Genomic DNA, 24,606 nt, shown 5'->3' with positions numbered 1-24,606 from the left:
TGTGTAATTAAGGAAGCCAGAGAGGCTGGGTACTGGTGGGTGGCAATGAAGCATCTTGTGAAACCACCATTCAAAAATTCATGACAATTGGTTTGAAGGGACCTGACTGAAGGACAGAGTGTCAATGAGGGTCACATTTTCAAAAAAGCCCAGGGCCATATTTTGTAGGGCTGAGCAGCCACAATCTGGGCCAGTGTTTCAGAAAATCTCAGGATTTCGCCACAGCACACTGGGAGCTATGATAATCTGGCCCTTCTTCAGGGGCCTACATGAAGTGGGGAGAGAGGTAGCTCAGTGGCTTGAGCATTGGCCTGCTACACCCAGGATTGTGAGTTCAGTCCCTGAGGGGGCCACCTGGGGATCCAAGGCAAAATCAGTACTTGGTCCTGCTAGTGAAGGGGGCTGGACTCAATGACCCTTGAGGGTCCCTTCCAGCTCTGAGATATATACATCTACCATATTTTATTATTGAGGGGAAGGATAGCTCAGTGGTCTGAGCATTAGTCTGCTAAACCCAGGGTTGTGAGTTCAATCCTTGAGGGGGCCATTGGGGCATTGGTCCAGCTTTGAGCAGGGGGTTGGACTAGACGACCTCCTGAGGTCCCTTCCAACCCTAATAATAATCTATGATTCTATGGGACAAGAACTCTGGTGAAAACCTTGATGCCATTGTGGGTGCTGAGCACTTCATCTTCAGTGTGTGCAAAGGTGTCTAGCAGGATCACTACCAGGCCTGGTTTTACTTCACATTTCCACTGATGGTCTAGAAAAAGCACGTGAACAGCGTGTTACTATAGTGGGAGGGGTCAAAGAGACCAATAAGGATGGAGCGATGATTCAAAGGGAGCTTGGGAGAAGCTAGAAAATTACTTTCAAAACTGGAAATATACAGACTGATGGGCCTGAGAAAAACAAACAATGCCAGCGACACACCGTCAAAGGGGCAGAGGAACTGACAAAGCAGCAGCGCTGAGACCTTCAGGGATGTGAACAGCAAACCACAAATGAGCTTCTCGTAAGATGTAGCAGCAAGAGGAGCCCATGTGATTTGGGGCTGTACAGACTGAGGCATCCTGAGACTACCCCTAGTTAGTGTTGCCCTCAAACCCCAGGAAGAACTCAACACACTATTCAGAGAAGAGCAGCAAACATGATGAACAAGGACTTGCTCGTAGGAAAACGCTGCAGACTCGCACTTAGCTTGGCTCAATGGGGAAGCACCATAGCAACGTGTAAGAGCTTGAAGAGCTCAAACAAGAAGGGAGGACAGGAAAGGACTAGGACAGTCAGAGGGGTACAATGAGCACAAATGGGAAACATTCAGAGGGGAAACTGAGCCTGGTAAACAAGACGATTTCCTTAAAGCAAAGTCTACTACTGCTGTGCCACCAAAGTCTCCAAGGAGGGAGTGGAAGCTGCTGGCCATCCAACACTAGACTGCACTAAGCGCTCAGCGGTGCGCTACAGGGAACATGCGCGAGCTAGGGAGGGGGCAGCACATTACAAACACAGGTTTATCCACTGCTCAGAGCTATGAGACACCTTAGGTAGTAAGGCACGAAACGACTCTGCAAGACACCGCAAGATGACTCAAGAGGGCCAGAAGTGCAATCATCCCCTAGAAACACGCTCCCTGCTTGTCCCGGCCTGACACTACCAAAAGGATCTATTGATACATTTGGACTGAGAAGGCAGCATGGCCCGCTGGCTGTGCCACTGGACTGGGAGTCTGGAGACCTCGTTCGATTCCCATCTCTATTACTGACCTGCTGTGTGACCTTGGACAAGACGCTTTCCTCTGAGTGCCTGTTTCCCTCCCCTCACTGCGAGCTCTTTGAGAAAGGGGCTGCCCCTTACTTGGGATCTTGGTGGCGGCAGCTGGGCACTAATTAATAACAATAATCTGTGTGCCTAAGAGCAGCTCCAGCGTTTTTGCCGCCCCAAGAGGGGAGGGGGAAAAAAAAAGCTGCGATTGGCAGCACTTCGATGGCAGCTTTTCCGCTGCTGCTTCATTCTTCGGTGGCAGGTCCTTCCCTCTGAGAGGGACTGAGAGACTCACCGCCGAAGAGCCGGATGTGCCGTCCCTTCCCCTTGGCCGTCCCAGGTACCTGCTTGCTGTGCTGGTGCCAGCCCTGCCTAAGAGCGAGGCCAACAGCCAGTCATCCAGCTGAAAATGAACATCTGCATTCTGAAGTCTAGTACTGCAGAAAACAAAAGGGACTGAAGAATTTTACCTTATGGCACGAGAGGAAAACCTGACTACAATCAGCTTCCCACAAAAGCAGCTACGGTACATGTCTGTCCCAGGATGGACCATAGCCCTGGGAATGTTGACAGAGGAAGAACTTTGCGTGCTAAGGAGTTATTTGCTTCGTGTTTGCTGCCTCTTCCGTGCAGAGGAACTATTCTTAAACATGGGAAAAATATATAAACAGGCGATTTACAACCTCCCTCTTTTCTCAAAGATGGATCAACCCAATAGGATTTCACAGAAATGTAGTAGGGTTCTGTCAACAATTCTCTAAAAGCCTATACAAGTCAACAGAAGACAGCGTTTCTGCAGTTTTGTTTAAACCATCCTGTAGAATTCTAAGGCAGGGATACAATATTAAATGAAATTTTATAGTGTTAAAAAGAGAGAGAGAGAGAATGTAATGATACCTTTCTCTATATCAAGACTTTCCGACAGAGGCTAGATTTTAAAAATAAACGTAGGTTCTGTAGAAAGAGGAAATAAATATTTTGGTATTTTAGACTATGAAAACTTAAATCAGGCTTCAATTAGATCAGGTTTTTGTTTTCGAGTTGTATTTTCCTGTGGCTAAAACACAAACCAAAACCCCACGTTACATCCACTGCAGTTACCGAAGAAATAAAACCCTCTCTGGACACTGGAGTGTGTTCACTATGGTTAGGATCATAGGGTAGTATTTGTCATGGCGGAAGAAGTTAGCATCAATGTCTTTGTCTCTTGACTAAAACATCCGATAAAGCTGTGACATTCCCCTGGGTACAATCTGGACTACTGAACAGCTGTGTCCCCTCAATTCTCCAACCCGGAGGGTCTTTTACGCTGCTTCTCTGCGAGAACCACCACTCCTGGCCCGCTCTCACACAGCCTCTAGCATGTAAATCACTCCCAGCTGAGTTATCTACGAGTGTTCTAGCCAGCCACTCCTTACATTGCAAAGTGACAGCAGCAAATTCCCAGTCCCAGACTGGTCTCCAGAAATGCATGTATTGTGCTGCCCAGCTCTTTCCTTCTGAACAACACAAGCTCATAGAAAGTCTGTCATTTCATTAATAGAAAATAATATGCACAGACCCTGTTATCTCAAATGAAGTTTCCCAAACACTTCAGTACAAACACATACTGGTTTAGATAAAACAACAAACAAGTTTACCAACAGAAAGTTAGATTTTAAGTGATTACAAGTAATGAGGCATAAAAGTCAGAATTGGTTACAAAGAGAGAAAAGGTAAAACGAAAACTACTACCTAACTTTACAAGTTAAGTGAAATCAAAGCAAAAAGGTTTCTCTCGCCACATGTTTAGAGCAGTCTGGCTGGATTCTTTCAGCCAGAACCCGTACCCCAGTTCAGTGATGCTTCCTTTTGTCTTTCAAATGCTGTTGACGCCATGAATAGAAATGAGGGGAGAGAGGTAATCTGAGAAGTTTGCTCCCCTTTCTTGCAGCATTTCTCTTCTTTGAGAATCATCTCCAGCTGGGGATCAGACAACAGCAAGCCTGTGGGTTGGGAACTTCCAGCTGTTTCTTTGCCAACATGTAAATTTCTCGCTCACACCCTTTTTCCTGACAAAGAATGACCGCTTAACCAAGTGATAGTCCATTGGATTATTCTACCAAGACAATAATGTTCAGTAGATAATGAGTTTTCAAATGATACCTCACATAGCATATTTTGTACAAAATTTATCACAGTCTTGTAAAAAGGATGAACATAGGGTACAGACAGTCACAAAAGCACCCTGTGTTCACTGCTGGGTACACATTTAGCCCTTGAACCTGTACATACTGAAGTTCAGCATGTGACTAAAGCACGTGACTAGCCCCATTGGCTTTTGTGGGACTGCCTATGTGCATAAAGCCAAGCACAGGAATATGCCTACATGATTGAGGCCTTGATCTGTGGTTTCACCTACTTATGCTCCCACTGACTGATTTCCAGACACTGCTTCCTTGCACTAAATCCTTGTGACTGAAGCACCGGAAAGCAAGAGTGAATCACTAGAACAGGATGGAATATGAATAATAAAATATCCCAACGATTGCTGAACAACTGCCCAGAATTGACAAAAACACACTTAACATTCATTGCTGACTAATACTTACCGAACGGTTCTGTATTTTAGTGGTGGTTTTTTCCTGTCTGAAAACATGTTCATTACTTCTCTGGAAAACAGCGCCTGGTATGATTTGTTAATGAGAAAGACCACAACCAGCTACCTAGCTTTAGTAATAACAGTAATTCAGATATTTATTTTTGCCAAACTGAAGCAGAATATTCAAGGGAACTCAAACGCTGCCTGCTTGGCCAAATTATAGGGCTCCCTGCAAAAGTCCCAACAGGAAATTACTCACAGACTGGGGAGAAAAGAATCCAATGGGCAGAGAGCAAAGTCTCTTTAAAGTGTTGAGGCTTTTTATCCTGAAATGTAAATACTTTAATTAGACAGAAACACAAGAACCCCACTGTGTTAGAGCTATGTTAGATCCCAGAGCTAAACCTGCACAGCCAGGTCACACAGCAGAGAGGGTCCAGCAGCAATGTTAACTCCATCCCAGTACACGCTCCGTATACTGTTTGTGATCAGCAGGAATTTAAACTGCAGGGCCCCTGCCTGCAGCTGGACCTCTGAGCCCACATGGAGCCAGTAATGTCCACGGGAGAAATCATCTGGTTATGCTGAACTGAAGGCAGGACCAGGACCTGGGAAGCCATCCTTTCAGCCATGCATGCACTGTCCTGGGCGGGGCTCCTCCAAGCAGGGCACGTGTTCGTGTGTCTCACACATGCTGAGCCCTGTCACTGTTAATACCCCCCGAACATACATTGCATACAAACAGCGATTGGGTGTTGAAGTCACACAGATACAGACGCAAGCCAGGAACTGCCAGTGTTAAAGGCTGTATGGGAAGGTATAATCAATTAAACAAAAAATTAAAATATAATAAAATACAACATTTTTCTGTCACTTTATCTGGACATGTGTAGCATCTTCTACTCCTGAGTGCTGCCCTGTGCAGGCCAGAGTTCATGAGAGTTATTTACGCCCAGGACAGGCAGTGAATGAGGCAGGGCTATTGTCAGCTGGGGCTGTCCTCTTCTGCTGGATGCCAAGGCATTTTTGGGGGTTGGAGAGAAGGGGGAACATTTCTCTAGGTTTACTTCACTGAAACAGCTGCAACCTCTGTCCTGTGCACTGTCCCCACCTCAGCACCTATGCAGTGAATTGTGAATGTTCAGCATGACCACAAGGGCACAGAACAAGCAGGCGAGACAGCCTTGCATTCACCCCGACCCTGGCATGCTGGAGCTCTGATCTCTATGTGGTGTGAGAAGAGGGACTGCGACAGGCTCCACAGGGTCAAACCCTTGGCAGCTCTGCCTTCAGGAGCTCACATCTAGAGAAACGATTCACAAGAAGAGGGGAGAGCGCAGGGACGTGCCAGAAGCCCTTGATCCTGCTGTGCCAGCAGGAATCATCTGTCAGAACTCGCATTATCTTGTTGCATGGCCAGGTGGATCTCCAGTGCACACTGTCTTGAGACTGACCCTGTGAGCAACAGCCCACTGCCCACACTGCCATGTCCCCCTTCAGATCCTCTCCCTGCCAGGACACTGCCAACAGAGACGGACGGGCTCCTGCATTCCTGGGGGATCACAGAAGATCTTGAGAATCCAAGACAGTCCAAGGATAAGTAGCTACTCTTACAAGGGCAGAATAAACCCAACCCACGCTGCTGGTTTGGGCCGTCTGCCTGGCCCTTCGCAGGACTTGCTCCATCTGGCTATATCACTGCTGTCGCGTGTTGTTCTTCAGATACAGGTGTGTTCTTCCCCCCATTTCAGAAAGGGGGATGTGGAGTCAGCTGTGCATGCTTAGGGGGACAGCGCAGGGAAGTACACGCCTGTGTACACAGCAAAGGCATTCAGCCCAACCCTGTTGTGCCATCTCTACAGCACCCTGGGGTGCCTGATGCTGGGCAGAGGGGGACAGCTCCCCACAACTCCCCACCCTGGGCAGGGCTGTCTCACTAATGTGCTCCCCTGCCCGCTCCCCAAAATGGCTTCCTTCGAGTATGGATGCTGTGGTGCCCGGGGTAAAAGCAGGCAGGGCAACGGGACAGCACAAAGAGGGGGTGTCTCTATCTGCTCATGGGGAGCATGCTCAGAAGCACAGACTTGCACCTTTGTATCCTGCCAAACCAATCTTGGCCCTCTTGCAAAATACTGGCTACCACGCCCACCCGGCACACATGGGTGTGCCAAGTCACAGAAGTCTTCAGGGCCCGTTCTCCACCTGAGCCCCAGGGAGCTGAGTATCCATGTATGTTAGTGAGCAGCTCAAATCCAGGACGGAAGAGTTGGGCTTTGGATAAGCTTCTAGGAGTCTGGAAGAGTCTCCAGACAAACAGGGGTCCCCTATCAGACCCCAGAAACCTCCTTCCCACTACACTCCACCCTTACAACATCCCCCAGCAGTGGTTGGCTTCTTGCTGAAGACAAGTAAGGAGCAAAGCGCTGCTTGGCCTGCAACTCTCTTGTAAGGTTTGGTGGTGGGAGGAGGGGAGAGTCGCCCTGTTCCCCACACACACTCCATAACCTTCTGGAGCAGAGCTGCCCCCTCTCTTCTGGGCTCCACACACAAAGGGGCCATATGAGGAGTCCCACATCTCTCTTCTCCAAGGTCTTTCCCCCACCCTACAGGTGCTCATTTCTTTGTCTCCTCCCTCCTCAATTCTGGGGCACCCTCCCAGTCTCTCCCCATTCCTGAAATCAGGGTGAGCTGGGTCCCTCCATCTTCATTCAAATCGGATGCTGCTGAAAAGATTTGCTCAGACTTCAACAACAAACTCTCTCTCCTTCAGGCAAAGCTAAGCCTGGAAACTTCAGCTCAAGACCCAACACCATGAATGAGGAGCAGTCGAAAACAGCGGCTGGAATAACAGTATGTCATACATCTAGATAGCGGGTGCTACTAGACCCTACCTCTCAGGACACCTCAGTTATGCTGGAGTCTCACTCCAGGAGCCAGGAGGGGCCCAAGAACTACACGAGCCCACAGAGTGACTCCATAGTTGGCTTGTTCTTCAGTGCACAAGCAAGGCTTCAGGGATTGCTGTTGCCAGGATCTGCTTCTGCAGCCAGGGGCCTCACCTCCAGATTCAAGCCAACGCCCCCCACAGTGGGCTCCACGCTATGCAAGTTACACAACTTGCTTCTGGCCAGCTGCCATCACAGCCCTAGTGTTGCAGTCTGCAGGCGCTCCTGGGCTATGGCACAGCACAGCCACTCACACGCCTCTTCCTCCAACATCACGGCAGCCGAAGGAAAAAGCAACTGATGCTTTTCCAATATGCACAAAGCAACTGGCAGCTCAGAAATGTTTCAGACAATAAATTCCTCCACCTGTTTAATTACAGCCCATGCTCTCTCAGCATAGCTTTTACTTTCTGTCAGCTCACAGGCACCTCTGAGAGCCCAAGACAAACTCCTGCTCCATTGTACTTCTGTTATTAAGGGAAATCCAGAGGGTTTGGGTTTCTTTTTTCCTTCTAGAAGCAGTCTAGTGAAATTAGCCCTTAAAACCTTGGTCAGAGAACAAAGTCAGCACACACCTACTTACATTCATTGTGTGCTAGTTACATTCTATAACCTTGACACTTACTCCTCTTAGTGGGAGGTGTTTTTCTGTGGGATCTATGCAGTAGGGAACATTTTAACTGTAAACGCACAAAAGGCTTGGTGCCTCCTGCATCAAAATGCCAGCTTCCTACTCTCTGCATCTCTCCAGATGCTGCTTTTGTGACAGATGAGAAAAGCCTCATTTTCCATTCCATTCCTGTATTGCTGAGTGGCTGTAGGTGAAGGAACACTGACTGTCACGCTTGGTAGACTAAAGAGCTATTTTACCTTGCAGTTGCAGTTATCTCGGTGCTCCCCAACCCCTGCACTCAAATCGTATGGGTCAGGCCCCAAACGATCATGAGATTGGCTTAAAAACTATTAATACCTCTTGGGTTCTGTTTGGTTTTGAGCCTTCCGGGTTCACTCAGATCATGTTTTCAAATTTCCACCCTAGCCATGAGGGCTAGGAATTTACTTAAGAAAAGGAAAGAAAACAGATGATCACCAAATCCCATGACTCCAGGAACCGGGACAGTAACAGCATATATCAGGCAGCTCATGATAAAAACGGTTATTATTGGTATCGTTACAATGTAATGAGGACAATTTAACTAAACTGGAGAGCTCCAAATACTATGCAAAGTCCACAAAGCAGAGCATAGCCCCCATTTTTGGGTCAGTTCTGCAGGAGCTGTGATTTAACAAACGCTCTTCCCAGAATGCTGCTGAGGTTATGTCGTCCACATTGCTGTTGCACAAACACAATGTTCTGGCACAATGGGGTACCATATCAATGGAAGTTGAACGACAACAGATGTGTTAATTTCAGCGCCAGTCATACAACAGGAACACAAACCCGGAAAAAGCTATTCTTCCCTCCAAATGCTGCACACACGCACCGCGTTTAAGAGGGTGTTGAGCAATAGAGGGTAATTTCTCTTTTCATTATAAAGCATTGCTTTAAACTTGTTTGAGATCCCTTTAATTGAAAGGTTTCTGAATGGGAGAGAGGGGCGGGGAAAGGCATCCACACCACAACCCCCTGCATGCCCCAGGAATGGCTACAAATGCAGCAACATTAACAAACATTCTCTTCTCTTCCTAGAAAAATCATTAGCAATAAAGTTACAAATAAGCTAGCTGGGAAGTTATTCATAAGATCACCATCATAAGGAGGTGGCTAAACCTGCCCCTACCCGTCAGCTAGACAAGGCATTCCTATCACCTGCCGGCTGGCTTGCTGCCCATTTCTGTACTGGCACATTCAATGCAATCCATCTGCCACTGCAGATCTCCTTCATCCCTCTGCCCCCAGAAGCCACCACAGCCATGGCAGTGAGAGTACACACGCCCGACAAAGACCAAGGAGGTGGGACGGTTAGTTTGGAGACGTCGTAGAAGCCATAAGGTAACCAGAGGTCCCATTTTTAAAGCATTTAAGTCCTCCTGCAGGTGTCCCAACTTTTTCTTAAAAACAGGCAAATTGTCCCGTATTTTCTGTCCCCCCGACCAGTACTGGTGGGTGATGCTGCTGGCCAGATCTCTGCTTGCCAGCTGCCCGCCCACCAGCAGTGGGGGAGGGAGAGTGTCCAGTGGCTGACGATGCGGGTGGGTGTGCAAAGTTTCTAGGAGTTTGGATGAGGGGGGCAGGCACAGCTGCAGCGCACAGGGCTGGTTGCTCCCGCTGCCGGTCCGTCAGCACAGTCCCCGCTGTTGCCAGCTCTCGGCCAACAGGGCCCCACCCCCATCTCGTTTCCAGCCGGCACTGGCTGCGCTCTGTGGCGGTTGGTGAGTCTGGTCAGGCGCCAGCCAGTTACATGTCGCCTCTGCTGCCATCAGCCCTTCACATGCGCCCCCTCTCGCTGTTCTCTCCCTTTGCCCCTTCACCCCACAGCCCTGGTGCTCCTCCATATCACGCCAGATCATTCTCCCACACACACACACCCAGTGGCTGGAAGTAGCTCCTGTCCCTTCCCGTCTGTACAGTACCAAAAGGACCACATTTTGGTGTGAACCCTGGCAGAAATCTGGAGAGGGGGACATATGATCCTGTGTGCTGCCCACCCCCCCAGGGACACATGGCACCAGGTGAGGCGGGTCCCTCCCGGGAACCCAGTCAGGTCTGGAGGGCAGAAAGCTCCAGGCAGGGAGGGTTGCAGTCAGTCAGTCACCCTTCCCCACCCCGCTGAGAGAGATGTACAGGAGTGTGGATGTGTCACCTCTCCCCACGTGTGCGTGTGTGAACCCTAAAGCCTTAAAGATGAGATAAATAAAAAGAATCCAACTACGCAGTAATTCTTTTTAACAGAGGCTCAGTCAACTTGATGTTAATTTGAACGTTTGTACTGCTTAGTTCTGACTGAGTGCCGCTGAACGCCTTTGAATATGAGTAATTTTACCAAGTGTCCTGTACTCAACACAGGGAAACATGGTCCCTCTATAGATGCCAGCAGGTAGCATTTCAAATTCTGGCCTCCCTAATGCCCCATCAGACAGACTTTGCTCATGGGTTTCTGTATTCAGCACGAAGCAGATACAAAAGCCACAATTCTGGGGCTTTTTTTTTTTTTTAATAGTCTGTATTAAATTATAGATCTTCTATATAAATGCAGGATATGAAAAAGCAGCCCCAGAATTGCTGCCTCCCTCTGCTATATATAAAGATCTCTCTTAGCCTAGCTGTAGTGGTAGGGTTTCTTGGACACCTCCCCCCTCCGGTGACTCCTGCAGGGGTTGGCAATGCTGTATTGCAAGACTTTGCATGAATGGCTCTGTAGCGTAGCAGATACACAAAGGCACCCTCCTGCCACAGGCTGGCGGTGTGGGGCACATGGATGTACAAATGGGCAAGTGCTCTCTAGACAGAGGACCTAGGGTCTGGGCTGAGTGGGCCCACAGGAGCTGCAAAGCCCGGGAGAAGATTTTAGCTGAACTTTGTGTTCCTTTTGTTAATGAAGTCAAGCTCTGGGATGGGGCTATTTGGGGCTATCCACACACTGGGCGCAGTCTGTAGAGCATGTCGGGAAAGATCCCTATCCAGGAAATAAACGGTGTCCACCCCCAGCCCCAGCAATGTCAAAGAGAAGAGTTATACAGAGACTGTAGCTCTTTAACAATGGCAGGAGCTGTCCTGCTGGCATCTTCCATTAACCCCTTAACCCCCAGGAGGGGAGGGACCAAGCCTGATATCTCAGCCATAGAATCAGCGTGAGAAGGGACCACAAGGGTTGTGGGGACTTTAACAATCTTACAGCTGAATCCAGAAGGCAGCTCTGCCCCTAAGCGTCAGGCTCTTCGGCTGCTAACTGCTAACATCATCCCCAAGGCTAAGGTTTTTGTCATGGAGGTCACGGATTCCATGACTTTCAGAGACCTCCAGGACATTTTCCACTTCAACTTCAGCCCCGTGCCCCAGGCCGGAGCTGTCAGCTATCGCAGGGCCCCTGAGCTCTGACCCGCCATGGGGTCCCCGAGCTGTCAGCTGCCACAGGGAGCAGGGGCCCTGCAGCTCTGAGTCGCTGCGGGTAGCAGAGATCCTGAGCTGTAAGCTGCCAGCCCTGGAGCTGTCAGTCTCCCCCATTATTTTTAAGTCACAGACAGGTCACAGGCTTCCATGAATGTTTGTTTACTGCCCACGACCCGTCCGTGACTTTTACTAGAAATAAACATGGACAGAATCTTAACCGTAATCATCACAGACATTTTATTGCTTCAAGAAACCCATTCCAGCATGGAGTCTCAGCCAGAAATCAGGGCTTACCAGACTGCAGCTCTCACTCATCACTGACCACTCAGATTTGCACTTATGTGAAACCTGGACTTAAGTTTCAAGAACTTGGACAATCGGAGGAAGGTGACATCACCACCTGACACTGCAATACTTGCGAACAGTGCCAAGTTCAAAAATGTTTCCTGCCCCCTTATGAACAGTGGCAAGACGCAGGACTCGCTCTTGTTCTTTACCCTGCAGTGGTGTGTGGAAATTTCAGTTCACTTCCCAAGAACTCCAGCCATCCCACTGAGTCTCCTAATAGCAAAACTCTCATTGATTGGGCCTATCTTGCCATTGTGATCCCAAGAAGTGTCCTACTTCCCATTCAGCCCATTGGGGTTCTTGTTTTCACCTCTGTAGGTGGCTTCATTTTCAATCGCTGAGTGAACACTTGGAAATTACTCACAGTCTCAGCGTTGCCCCTTCTTAACGGCGATAGCAGAGCTAGAGATTACAGCGGCTGAGATGAACACAGCCAAGAGACAGAACTTTTGGTGTGCCAGTTGGAACCACCTCAGAGAAGAGAGAGACAGACTCCTCAGAGTCAGGGAGCCACGGCATGTGGCTAATGTTGGGAACCTGTCTCACAAGCTCTTCGGTGAGACTTAGCTAAGCGTGGCGAGAAAGTCGATTCCACATGTTTTTCACAGGGCACATAACCCCAGCTGGGACCTGTGATGACCTCTACACAAAGGAGAGGCAATCTGCTTCGCCTGAGGGGACAAAACCAGCCACTAATATGCTAATGGAACATCTTAGTGTTACGAGGCAGAAAAAGTGGTATGAATGTGTTGAGAGTCTGCACTTGGTGCCCTCAAACTGTAGGACTCGGAGTCTTCATCACCTTCGGGTGGAGGAGACTCCTAAATGCCTGACACGTCTCAGCAAATGCTGTGGCAGCCCACTTGTGGCCAACAGACAACCAAGAATTACCGAAATCACGACTGGAAGGTATTGTCTGCTCTCAAACGTTCGATCAATCCCTCCTGCTTATCCCAGCCATTCACTAAGGAAGAACTGGGATCAGCCATTTCTTTCTCCAAGCCTTACGAGGCTCCTGGACTTGACAACATCCATGGAGAGTTCTGGCATCGTATGAGCTCATCTTGGGATGAAAGTCTGCAAAGAGTCTCTAGTACTTGCCTGGTTCCCAAGACCTGGTGAAGGTCACATGTAGGGGCATTTCTCAAGCCTGGAAGGAAGGTCAATGACCCGGAAACTATCAACCCAATTACTCAGATCAGCGTCACTCAATACACTGGTGCTTAAATGACCGTTGCCTTTAATTGCCCCACATGTATCTCATTACCAGGCAGGGTTCTGACTGGACCATAGTGACCAGAATCAAGAGATCAGTCAGAACTCTTGTTCTGAGGGTGCCACTAAGGCCAGACAGAAAGTCAGCACTGTTTTGGTTGACCTTTTGTCAGCATACAACACAGCTGGCACTATGGACTAGTCCTAAAATTATCCCCCATGGTCCTAGACAAAAGACTTGAAGAGTTTATCAGGCAGATGATTTCTAACGGGACTGTGATCGTCAACTCATGTCATACAGACAAGAGATGTCCCCAGGGAGCTCAATGCGCTTCGATGCTCTTTAATATACATACACATGCACCCAGAGCTCACCTGCCACCTGCCTCAGCAGCTAGGTTTGTGTGCACTGCTGACCCCTGCCTGGCAGTAGCCACAAAGAGTTTTGAGGAGCTGGAGATCTGCCCGCCATCTGACCTTCACACCGTGGCCAACTACTTTTTGAAGTGGAGATTTAAACTGAATGCACTGAAATTCGGTGCCATCTTCTTTCCATCTCGCCACTTGGTTAGCTCATTGCCAGCCGCAGGTCTTCGGAACAACCAACCAATCGCTTCTGAGCTCTAACCTACTTATCTGGTGATAATGTTTGACCACTCTTGGTCCTTTCCTCAACACATGGAGCAGACATGCCAAAATCCAGTTGAGAGTCCCACTCCTCTGCAGACTTGCTGGCAACTCCTGGGGTGCTGGTGCGGCGACTCTATGGACATCTGTCAATGCTGTAATTATTGCACCTGCCGAACCCTGGGCGGCAGCAGGGGGCTCCCACTGAGACAAGCTAGGACCTGACGATTAACTCTGGCCTACAGATCTTCACTGGTGTGGCCCAGACAACTCCAGTCTCCAACCTTCCAGCCCCGGCTGGTATTGCTTCCACAGCAAGTAGGTGAGAAGGCAGGGCCCTGGCTGCGTTATTGTGTGCAGCCAACAATCAAGAGAGCTTACTTCACAATTTCATCTCAAAGCCAGATGAAAAATGCCAGTTAAAGCCAAGATGCCCCTTCTCTGACATAGCTGAGCCTCAGATCGTACATCAGGCACAACCTTCCTAAGGAACAGGTGGTGCAGGACTAGAATGTGGATCGATGGCACATTTCTTGGCAGACAGACAAATCAAATATGAACCCCCTGGTGTCTCCAGAGCCACAATTCTGCACGCGGATACTGCTGTGTCAGTGGAGATGGCAACAAAATAAGGATGATGTGCACCAAAATGAACACCACACTAGCCAAGTGTCAGAAAGAATAACTGAGCTTTAAATGGTTTTGCTGTGGCCAAAGAAATCAAAAAGTGGAGGAGCGTTGCTTCAAGGCCAGCAGACTGGAATAAGGAAGGACAATGCCCAGTTAACATACAGAGGTCAACGCAGTGGTAATAAAATTGACCTAGAATATAGGGCAGTGGATGAGAGATCCTCTCTGCTGCTGCTGAAGACTGCGCAAGTGAGGAGATCATTCTGTGAGCAAAGCTCAGATGCCATTCGGATAGGGCAGCAAGGGGCTGGCGCTCCCTTAATAACAGGGCTGGAGACAGAGGAACAGATCCTGAGAAGCGATCTGGCTCTTTTGCATTGGATATCCCTAGCTGAGAGCAGCTGAGACTCTAGTCCAGAGCCTGCAGTTCCAGTTGCCTCCTGGGAGGATAATGGAAAGTTATCGAGGCTCTCCTGCAGCCTTTCATTGGACAGCAAGGAAAGCAGGAACAGAGCCAGTGGGATTCTGCCTGTTGAAGCTGAATCCAAGAATAAGAGGTGTCAGTTGTGACTACACACTGCAGCACAGGCCAGTCGCCCACTCTGGGGAAGGGAGCAACTGTATCCAGTTAAGTTAGATGGACATGACAATAGAAGAGTAACAACACAGTGATCAGCCATGCAAGTGGTTAGGTGAACTTCAGAAAAGCACACTGCAGCTTCCAGGAGTGGTCGGGGCCACCCTGACACTGGAAGGGGGAGGCCAGCCACATTTGAAAGACACCCACCAAATTCCACCTGCTTCCAGCCAAGAGGAGAACTAGAGCTGGAGAGGCTGAAGGAGCTGTAGGGGGATCGCTGCGCCCGATGTCAAAGGAGTGGGGGTGGTGGGAATTGTGGCAATTCAGAGTTTTCTCCTTAAACTGGTTAGCCCAACAAGTGCCCCCACTGTGGAGAGAAAGTGCTTGGGCTGCATTAGTAGGTGGGAAGCAGCTCACCAAGGGGGCTCAGCCCGTGTTTACCTATCAGTAGAGATGAGCCCTGACTAGTGTGCACGAATCACAGCAGGCACATCCCCCGTGCACTGAGCCCGCTCTCCAACCTCCCTCTTCACTGTGCACTACACCAGCGTGCAGGTATCGTTCCCACTGGTCTCCGTCCATAGCCCCGAGTGCCGGCTGCGCACGCTCCCCAGGCCTAGCTCCTGCCCATGCAGGGCGGCACTGCTCCTTTCAGCTGGTGTACAATTTCACCACGGGACGTGCTCTTCTCTTTCAGGGTACAGCTCAGCTCCTAAATCCAGATTTCAGACAGACAATCTGACTTTGGTACAAGAGAAATGACTGGAAAGCGAAACCACACTAATTCAAGGAACAGCTGAGAATTCTTCCCATAATAGCAGGAGTTTTGACACATAGTTCTCTCCAGAAAAGTTACTCTATAATTGGCATTGGAGTGTTTCCTATTCATTGGGTATCTCTGATTTCCCTATCTAACGTGCCCTGATTGTCAAGGCTAGGTGCCTTCTCTAGCAAGCTGGGTCTTTTCCATCTCACTCATCACCAGAAAATAAAGTTGATCTGCAGGGCAAATTATGTCCTTATTTTTCTCCTCATTATACAGTCAGTTACTCCTATGTAAACCTGGCGAAGACTAGCAGAGCTGCACAAGTGTAACTGACAGCTCAGTTTAGTCTGCTGCTTCTTTATTGCTAGGGATGATCCAGGAGGTGGAAAGATTCCAGCTTGAGTCTGACAGTCCAGGGTGAGCCTGTGGAGCTGGAAAGCAGAAATAAACGTCTTTTGCCTTGGCAACAGGGCATACAGAAAGCCATGAGAGACAAGGAACATGGAGCCCCACACAACAGGTTTTTCACAGGCACTTTTCAAGGCAGAACCAAACTGGACCCATTAAGATTTCCACACCTCTGCGCTCCTAAATGAGGGCATTTCAGTGACCTGATATTTAAGGATGCGGCGCACGCACATCTCCCACAGACTCCAGCCAGAGCTGCTGGCACGCAACACCTTGGAAAATCAAATACTTTTACTTACATGCCCAATGAGGAGTGATGGGGCCTTTGGCACCCACATTTGAACATTTTGGCAGCCTCCACTATTTCCTCCTCCTCACCACATTGCTAAACGATTCAGCGATTGCTACTGTCCACGTCCAAACGAGCTGCTGTGCTGGTCAGACTCACATGGGGCATCTTGGCCATTCTACGGTTACAGCTTGGTAATGAACAGAAAGAAACAGCGGCATCGTTTTTGCTGCTGCATGATGAAAGTCCAAATACAGCCCATCACGAGACTGAGCCCGCTTCTGAACTGCTCTCTCAGGAGAGGAGCCTCAAGCAGACGGAAAGGGTAGTCCATGTTTGTTAATCCGGTTTCAGAGGAACAAGTCAAAGCTCCCCTTTACCACTCAGCGTCGTATGGGGATCCTAGCCAGCGCGATAACCAAAGTGCAGCTCAGTGAAGACTGAATGCACCTGCATGAAGCGCTGTCCTGGCTGGCTCTAGAGAATAGCACAACCTGGCTGCCCAGTATTGCGTCTCCATGAAGCAAAAGGGAACATTGTGAAACAGAAGCCACTGACTCCTTAATCGAGCCTTCTACTCCCTGGGCACATACAAGCCAGTCCTAACCCCCAGGAATCGCACAACTTGGACTAATCCACACACAAGCGCGGAGCGTAAAGAGGAGTTGTAACAAAACAGAGCACATGGTTGGAAGCAGAAGCAGACAGTACGCCGATTGCTGCACAGCTCTGCCCCCAGCCTCCAAGGCTTTTTATGAGAAAAAAATTGTTCGATCATTTTTGCCCCATTCCAGCCTCAGGTCTGCTCTACCTCCAAAGAAATGAAGGGGCACATTTCAAATTCAGATCTGGTGATTTGCAAGACACTCAGAACAAGAAACCCACTATAGCCAATGGGGCTGCAGGCAATTTCGACAGATCAACCCCAATTTACGCCAATGGAGGATCTGGCCCTGGACAAGCTGCTCTCTGCAGCTAGAAGTGCATGCATGGTAGAACCAGGAAGTCCTGCTGCCAGCCAGGACTGCACAGCTTCAGCCATGCCGCTGGACCTGCCGGAAATCTCTCACTCCAAAAAGGGGGTTTTCAGACAAGGCAGAAAATCAAGAAACAGTTTCAGTTGTGTGGAAATTTTTTGTTTTTCAATAAAGAAAACAGGCTGGAAACCCCCACCTCCTTCTCCCCTGCTGGAAAGAGGGGGAAGTGAGGCCCTCCTTCTGCCCCTCAATCAAACCTTCTCAAACGTTTTCTAGAAAATTCAGAAACAGGTGAAAGATTCCATGAAAAAACGAAACATATTGGTTTTCCCTCTACACTTTCTGTGAAACACAGAGCACCGTTTTCAGCCAGCTCTGTAGATTGCACAGCTCTCCGGACAGTCTCCAGTTAACGGATATCTGTGGCCTCATTGGCCAGAACTAGCCCCACTAGTCCCTAAGAAGTGCCACCCTTGCTTGCTAGAGGCATGTTTTCCTAGTCCAACGATAAAGCACATGATCAAATGGCAGCGACATACAGAATTATTCAGAGACATGTCTAGCCCCTCTCTTAGTTCCCTGATTACTCCCCACTTCCTGGAGAGGCCCCCGTCTGTCCTGCCAGCACAGCTCTCTGGTCATGCTGAGAAACGCAGAGTGAGGCCAAGTGAGACCAGAATCAGCCCTGCCTTCTCAGGCTAGGCAGCCGCTCAGCCTCAGCGGTTTACTGCCTGCTAAGGGCGGCTGGGTCAGAGTAAGACCATTAACAAATCTCGGTTTCTCCGCTGGCCAGAGGGACATGCTGGTCTGCCAATTTCTATTACCTGCTGCCATTACAAAGGCTCAGGGACTGATCTGAGGTTGCAAGAAGTTTAACGGACATGACGCCGCACTGTACCCAGTGGAAGTGGGACGCAGGTGGGTTGAGGGGAAGGCGAGCCAGGTACAGCACCCTCCTCCTGCTCCTGGCTCAAGAGCAGAGGGCTGCTCTAAGCGCTATGCCGGATATTTACAGGTCCCAAGGAGCCCGCTGAGGATCTGGTCATGTGCTTCCTCCCCGAAGGGGTCAATAGCAGGCAAGGTGATCTAGGAGCTGGTTATGCTAGTTCTATGCCCACTGGGAAGATCTGGCCAGCTTTGGGGCCTCGTACATGGCTTGAGCAGCACAGAGGATGGTGTGGTCAGTGGATCTGGCCCTGTGTGTTAAATGGAGTGAGTTTTAAGAACTCCAAATGCTGGCAGAACCCCCTTTCAATAGCATCCCCTGAAAGGGTCTTGAAACATCTTCCTTTCAAGCACAATCAGGTTTTTCTGCTTCCACCTTGATTTCACTGGGGAAGCAGAGAAACTGACTGTATGCCAGCTGCTGTCACATGCACACAGTACATGCACTGAAAATGGTTTTTCTTTTCTGTCAGTTTCTTTCCATTATTGTGATCTTACGCGCTGACTCTAACTGTTTACTGACTGTTGACAATTGCCAGAGAAGTGTGATTTCCCAGCCGAGCGTGTCCCTTTAAAGAAAGCCAAGCCCAAATCATGCTCTGCTGCCAGTTCTACGTGTCACTTTAGGTCTGTGAAGGGATATGGCACACGCTACACGTACACCTTAGCAGTCAGAGTGATGTTGGGCCTGGGGTAGCTCCTTGCTGGAGGCCAAGAAGCTGCCCCTTAAACAGGCTTCCCTGTTGGGAAGGGAGAGCCACACACCTCTGTGGCATCACCCCTAGGAAGTGACACAAATGCTGTCCACAGGGATCGGTTCCTCCCCTCTTCAGCCAGAAGGACGGCGGCTGTTGAGCTAGAACTAAGGTAAGGATGGAAAAGGGAGCAAATGAGAGAAAATGGGGTCACCTTCAGGAGACAGGCCTGTGAGGAGGGACTGTGTCTACCCGTGCAGACAGCGCTCGCTAAGCACGGATAACATTCATGCGGTTGCACAGTAAAGTCACTTCTTCCTTATTTCATTTTCCTCGTGTGAGGATTTGTCCAGCTAATAACCTTTTCAAACAGAAGAGATCATCAGTGTCTCTGTAAGACCAGAGAGGCTGAATCCTGTTCACAGAAATGTGTAATCCTATTAAGACACTGCAGCTTCTGCAATTTACAGGAATAGGAGAGGGGGAAATCCAGAAATTCAATAAAGTGTCATTGCAAATGCAGAGTTTTAATTCATCGCAGAAAGGCTGCAATTCTTAGAGAGTCAGGCAGCCAGAAACAAGAAACAACACAGTAAGAAAGTGTGTTTGGAAAGACGTAACTTTCTTGGGGTTTCACTGTCGCTCTCATTAATTGTAATGGTGTTACAAATGTTATTCCATTACTGGAGTGGTGACATGATCTTTCACTAGATCGTGTCCTGAACTCCTGTGGAGCGATTAACAGTCATTAATAACAACAACCAACAACAACGTTCCCATTGCCGTTGTTGGGTTTTTTGCCCTTGACTTCAGTGAAGAGGCACCAGCTCAATGCCTGAAGTCCATTAGCAAAGAGGGGTGGGGGAACTTGGCTTCCAGCAGGAACTGAAAGGGCTCCAATTCAGGGAAGTGGCTGCATTCCTTCGGTGTCCAACCTGCAATGGAGAGGCTCCCAGGTAAGGTGGTTTTTCCAAGCTAGCCAATCCGGAGGGCCTGAAAGTCACCTGACTTGGTTTGCGCTACCGGAGAAGCATCAGACAATGCCGCGTGGAAGTCGAATGGCAAGATGCCCTCAGCACAACCAGGGCCAGCAGCCGCTCGAGTCCCTCAGTACCCCTCCTTTGTGCCTTCCCTGCCCGAACTGCCCAAGCCTCCACCACGTTCCCAGTTACACGGGTCAACCCATCACGTTCATTTCCATCTTTCCTTCCACCTGACATTAGCAACTGGCCCTGCTCCCCGGGCTGTGCCACGTGCCGCGCAGTCTCTCAGCGAGCAGCCTGCAACAGGGTGTGACTGTTCCTGGCCAAGCTGCCATGCCTCTTTAGCTGGGACAAGCAGGAGAAGCTCCAGAACCTAAGGGGGTTGCCTTCATTTATACTCAAGCCAAACGGAGGAGCCAGATCCCAGCAGCACAGCCTTGCATTTCCACTCACTGCTCCAGTCTGCCACCTGTCTCCCAGGACACATGGCAGAACCCACGAGCCAACTCCCCAGGACAGCCACAGCTCCCCTGCAGAGACAGATGTGACACAGCCGCGGAGCAGCAGTATGGTGGTGGGAAGCCAGCTGACCCTCCCCTGCCACACCCAGTCACTCCCCAGCTGGCAGCAGCCTCATTCAGGGCACGGGAAGGTACAAGCTGCCAATGATGAGCTACCAAAATTTTAACAACCGGTTCCCTATAAAAAGTTCTGATTTAAGGGGGAGGAGCAAGGGAGGGGCCGCGGCAGGTGGCGACATACTTGTGGGGCCGGGAGCCCCTGCAGGGCCCGGGGCAAATTGCCCCTCTTGCCCCCCCAGCAGCCCTAGAACTTGCAGTCCCCTACCCTCTTACTTTGCTGGCAGCTCAAAGCAACTCCAGAGCTCAGCTGAGCTGCCCAGCTGATGCCGGAGACTGGCCACACTGCAGCTGGGGGGAAGCAGGGGAAGGGCCGGGGGAGCCTCAGCCTCTGCAGCTGGGAATCCTGGGAGCAACAGGATGGTCCAGCCCACAGACCGGAGTTCTTTGCCCACCCCCTGGCCCTTTAACAACCGGTTCTTCATGGAGGTCTAATTTTAACAACCAGTTCTTGGGAACCTGCTCCAGCTCACCACTGCCCGCCGCCCTCCTCCCCCTACCCTCCACTGCCCGAGGACATGGACCAGTGGGGCAGTGGTGAACGGGGAGCACTGAGCTGCAGAGACGCAGGGCTGGCTGGAGCCCAATCACAACAGCACAGCTTTAAAGCCATCGGGACAGTCAGAGAGCACAGCGGGGGGGAATGCTGCTTCCAGGGCCACATGGCCCAGTAGATGTGTACGGTGGGAGTCAGACACACTAGGGAGGGGTCATAAAAGCACCACAACATTGTCAGGCTGCACTGAGTGGAAGGACACTGTGGTGGAGGCCCCCGGCCTGGAACGAGATGGGTTAGGGAAAAGAAACCTAACCCAGATCTGTACGTTGGAGCTCTCTGTGTGCTACTGTTTGGTGCATCCAGTGCGCCAGCAAGCTCTTGAGGGCAGAGACTGTCTCTAGCACTCCTAACTGCCCAGCGAGAGCGAGCACTGAACAGCTGCAGGATCAGAGCCTACTTTGTGCTTAGTCTGAGAAAACGGTGTCACTAGCGAGTCTGGAAAATGGTACCTAAAATCTAATGGCAAACCAAACAGCACAGTAGGACCTCCCACTGACCGCGCAGCAAACCCGTGGGCTGGGTCAGCAGACAGACTGCACCACACCCCCTGCTCGATGGCACAGACCTGGCTTGCTGTCCCTCCAGCTCACTAGCTAAGGCCTGGAACATTACCACACATGGATGCTGTTCCCGCCTCTCCCAAGGGACATCGCACCAGAAAACAAACCACTAACCAGGGAGTAGGAAGACTCCAGCAGCAAAGGGTCCTTGACTGCAGTAGCACTGCCAGTGTTGCCGTACACCAATGGAAGAGAAAACAGGAATTCTAGTAACAAGCCTAACACAGGAGCCCTGTGGCAAGCGCACCCAGTGTGCCGCTCTCCCCCTGCAACGCCTCCTGGAGCTTAGAAACAGGACTCACAACATCTCTGCTTTAACACCCGCTCCCTCCCTAGCCTGGTGCCCGTTTCCTCTGCTTGTCTGGGGGAGATGGTTTATTTCTGTAAAGTACCACGTGAACTTGTGGAGCTGTATAAACATTAGAAACAGTACCAGCCACCCCAAGGTTTGGCCAAGTAACAGCGGGGGCAGGGGGGAACCAAACCGTTTCAGCTCTGTTTAAAGGCCTGGGTTCTAGCTTAGAACATTCTCGCGTTCTCTGGCCAAGTTGCGTGAAAGGGACAGAGCAGGAACCATGTTCAAGGAGGATTTTGGCCCCTGGTTTCTGGCCCGGAGTGAACTAGGCCCCCCTTATCATTCACTGACAAAAGCAGGGCACTAACAATGCTTGATGACCATCGTGTACATGCCAGCTCAGGTCTGACCCAGGACCAACGGTCGGGGGAAGGCCATGGCCACTGAGAAGCAGGTGGGAGGTACAATCAGATCCACTTGGTCATTGTGCGCTTTCCTTTCTCTGTCCTGTTATTCAGAGTCTTTGCACCATTTGATGTTTGTTCAAAGGACACAGAAAAAACATGTCTCCCTTCGTGCGGGCACTCGGCCTCTGCTGTGAAAATGGCTACCAGGAGAGCACTCACTTCGCTAGCTAGAGTTCAACCTCTCCTTAGCCACTATTAAGACGCCATCTCGAATGCTGCGTGTGAAGTCAAACAAACAAACGTTCAATGTCCAGGATACGATTTCCAGGCTGTCCAGTGGGGCGCAGACAGGCTCACAAGCAGAGCTGCTTGAACAATGAACTGTCAGCCTGTCTAAGTGATGGCAGAGTTAATCCTCTGCCCCTGCCCAATCAGTCACAAGGGCAGAAGTCCAACAGCTGGAAGGAGAGAGCCCTGACGGTGCCTTCACCATGTGTGAGAACAAAGGGGATTGGGACGGGCCGAATGGGCTGTGCTTGCCTGCCCGAGCATCATGCTTTGACAGTATTTGTGCTCCTAAATCCTTTGCGTGCTTCTGAGATCTCCCTCTGGAGTGGCTTTGTGGCTATGAAATTACAGCAGTGGGAATTAGCGAGGAACCAGGTGAGGAGGAACTACTGCATGAGAGACGGGGGAGGCCAAACAGACCGAGGGCAAATCTACACTACAAAATTGAGTCAACCTAAGTTATGGCGACGTACAGCCACCGCAGTCATTAAATTGCTTTTGCGTGTCCACACTACGCTCCTTATGTCAGCGGTGCACGTTCCCATCAGGAGCGCTTGCACCGATTTAACTGTAAGTGTGGGGCACTGTGGGACGGCTTCTGAAAGGCAGCAATGGTCAGTGTAAGCAACACAGCGTCTACATGGACACTGTTATCACACTAACTACATCGCCTAAGCACTACACCTTTCGCAGAGGTGGAGTTATTACGTTGGTGTAGTGGGCGAGTTACATCAGTGGAAGCCACATTTCAGTGTAACGGTTACAGAGGTAGGTCAACGTAAGCTGTGTAGACCAGGCTTGCGGGGTTTACATTTGACAAAGACCTTTGTGACTTTTACAGCTCAGACACCAACAGCTGCTTCTGGAAGGATCAAGTGAGTCTCAGACTTCCCATTCATGCTGTTCATTTCACAAACACACACACTCTTGTCCCACTTGTCTCTAGAAAAGCCAGTCAAGTTATCCAGAAACCCACACTGTAGGTGGATTCTCCTACTTAGGACCTAACAGTCCAACATTGCCCCTCTCCTCCTTGTCCCAGATTGTCACCCCCTCCTGCCATCCCCTTCTCTCTGTTCACTTCTGCCCTATCTCTTACAGCTAGTGTGAAACCAAATCATCTCCATACTTGCAATTATCAAAGTGCAAAATGAAACTTGATTTTCAACTGGTTAAGCTGGCCATTGCAGTTCCTGCTTTGCCGGTTCCCTCCCAGCAGCTGAAAGAGTGCAGAGTATTGTGTGTTACTGGTACACTGGACACAAGACCTGAATTAAAAGGCCGTGGCGGCAGCAATAATGGTGCAACAAAAGAGGCAGCTTGACTTGAATTCCTTTGAATATACTTTTAATGAAACTGGAGATGACATTGTGCATGTCGGTAGCAAGAGTGAGCCAGCGAGCGCAGCAGAGGCTCTAATGAAAGGAAGAGCGTCAGCATCAGATTAGTCTAATTTACAGAAATCTAACAGCAAGGGCTCCAAAGGAAAGTCCATCCGTTTTCACTTGGTTACCACAGCTGACTTAAAAATAAAATTCTCCTCTGCTAGATTTTTAAACAGCCAGCCGAATATGGAATGGTTACAGAGAGAAGTTCAATATCAGGACAATACATTTCTGTAAGGGAAGGTTCTAATGGGCAAGCCCTTTTAAAGAGTCCAAAGGTCTGCTGTATTCATGAATACAGTTGTACCTATTTTTACACACACACACACACACACACACACACACAAACTGCTTACGTATCTACTTGCTATTGGTCAGATTCTGATACCTTATTCCACAAGCAGTCTCATGGACTTCAATAGGACTACTTCCAGAGTAAGCCTTACTCACGCTGAGTCGCACCTATCAGAATCTGCCACAGTGCCAACAGACTGACTTACGGTAGCTGAAGGCCAGCCTAACCAATGAACAGTTCCCAGCTACCAAGGATTTCCCAGGCGACGTTCAGAAGGGGCATTTGTTAGACCAGTCTCTCTTCTCCGGCACAGTGTTTAATCAGCCTCTTGTCAGACACTGGGGAAATATCCTGGTTCATGCACTTTTCTCACAA

At 49.8% G+C, this 24,606-nt stretch overlaps 1 protein-coding gene across 1 annotated transcript in view; it reads right to left on the bottom strand.

The window, feature by feature from the left end:
- The window catches only part of SLX9 (SLX9 ribosome biogenesis factor), a 110,347-nt gene that overhangs the window by 16,555 nt on the left and 69,186 nt on the right, over positions 1-24,606 (bottom strand). The window lies entirely within an intron of this gene.

Source organism: Chelonoidis abingdonii, chromosome 10 (assembly GCF_003597395.2).
Source record: "Chelonoidis abingdonii isolate Lonesome George chromosome 10, CheloAbing_2.0, whole genome shotgun sequence".
NCBI classification, from domain to species: domain Eukaryota; kingdom Metazoa; phylum Chordata; order Testudines; family Testudinidae; genus Chelonoidis; species Chelonoidis abingdonii.
This window is presented reverse-complemented; position numbering and strand designations above follow the sequence as displayed.